The sequence below is a fragment of the Pteropus vampyrus genome, unplaced genomic scaffold, assembly GCF_000151845.1.
Source record: "Pteropus vampyrus isolate Shadow unplaced genomic scaffold, Pvam_2.0 Scaffold4, whole genome shotgun sequence".
Classification (NCBI taxonomy): Eukaryota; Metazoa; Chordata; class Mammalia; order Chiroptera; family Pteropodidae; genus Pteropus; species Pteropus vampyrus.
In genome coordinates, this window is record NW_011888785.1 from 7,154,819 (window position 1) to 7,156,546 (window position 1,728).

Genomic DNA, 1,728 nt, shown 5'->3' on the forward strand with positions numbered 1-1,728 from the left:
CTGGAGGTCATTATGCTAAATGAAATAAGTCACAGAAAAACAAATACTATATGATATCACCTATATCTGAATCTTAAAAAGTTGAACTGAGCATCAGAGAGTAGAATGGTAATTGCCAAGCACTTTTCAAATGGTAATTGCCAAGGGCTTGGGGAAAAGATAATGGAGAGATATTGGTTAAGTCATATGGGTATAAACTTCCAGTTATAAGATGGATAAGTTCTTTCATTTTTTTTTTATTTTTCAGGTGAAGCAACCCTTGGTTGACCTCACAGATTGCAAGGGCCTTGTTAGCTTATGATCCCTTATTTTTTTTATTTTTCATGCCTACAGCACCTGGTCTTCCTAGGTGGTCTCTCATCCAAATACTAACCAGGCCTGACCCTGGTTAGCTTCCAAGATCAGATGAGATCTGGCTTGTTCAGGGTAGCATAGCCATAGATAAGATGAATGAGTTCTGAAGTTCTAATGTACAGCATGGTGACTATGGTTAACAATATCACATTGTTACTTGAAAGTTGCTAAGAGAATAGATAGTAAATGTTATTACCACACACACACACACACACACACACACACACACACACACACAAATGGTAACTATGTGAGATGTTAGATGTTTTAATCAACCTTATTGTGGTAATCATTGCACAATATGTACATATATTAAATCATCATATTGTACACTATAAACTTACACAATGTTATATGTTAATTATATCTCAATAAAGCTGGGATAGAAAGATGTGCTAGAAAAAGGCTTTTCCTGAGTCCAAAATGATTGGAAAAAAATTGGTGCATTTTATGTTTCTGAAATATATGAATGTCATTCATACTCATAGTAATTTATTCATGTCTCATAACCTTATAGTCAGAAAGTTTTTTGAGCTAGACTACATTTCCAATTGCTTCTTAAACTTTTCTGCCCAATACCCAACATGTTTAAAACTTAATTATCAGTTCATTACCAGCCCTGCTGAAACATCGCTCTCCTCTGTTGGTCCCTGGTTTGGTTGGTGGTAATTCATTTAAGAGCCCCAAGTAGAAATCTCAGAGTTATTTTAAAATTCTCCTATGCCCCACTTATGTTTAGCAACCACTGTCTGTTTAATCTGTTTCTTTCTTTGCCTTCCATTTCCTCTACTTACATCTGGTTCTCATGATGTCTCCCTTAAACTAGCTAATTCACCTCCTAACTGATTTTTCAGTTAATGGGCACCCTATGTCTGGCACCAGAATATGTTCTCTTATTTATTACACTCCAGGGATTCCACATTTAGGTTAATTTGCTTTGATCTATTGTGACATAAAGCCAGAGTACAATTTTTAACAAGACTAAAAAAAGGATGTCAGAAGCAAAGTACAACCCAAAATTCACTTAGAATAACTCTTAGATAAGAATTCGCTGGGCCCATAGGTCCAAAACCTTCCTCATAAAATCTAGCTCCACCCAGTTTCAAGCCACAGGACAGTTTGTCCCTTCCTCTAGGAGGGCCTTCACGTTCCTCTGGACGCCTAGTCCCAACTGCCTAGAGACCCTGTGATAGAAAGGTGTCATGCCACACCACATGCAAAGCATACTTTCTGTGTCCCTATTTCCTGTTCTTGGACTGCCTCTTCCGGCTTGATAGTCAGAATGTCCAGTACATCGGGGCTCCAATAAGGCTATCATATCAGTACAGATGAATTCTCATTCTTCTCAGTTTTAACTAGCATTGTGTTATATTT

The 1,728-nt window shown here is 37.3% G+C and overlaps 1 pseudogene; it reads right to left on the bottom strand.

The window, feature by feature from the left end:
- Positions 1–324: 324 nt before the first annotated feature.
- On the bottom strand, positions 325–443 carry LOC111743060 (annotated as a pseudogene).
- Between the last annotated feature and the right edge of the window lie 1,285 nt (positions 444–1,728).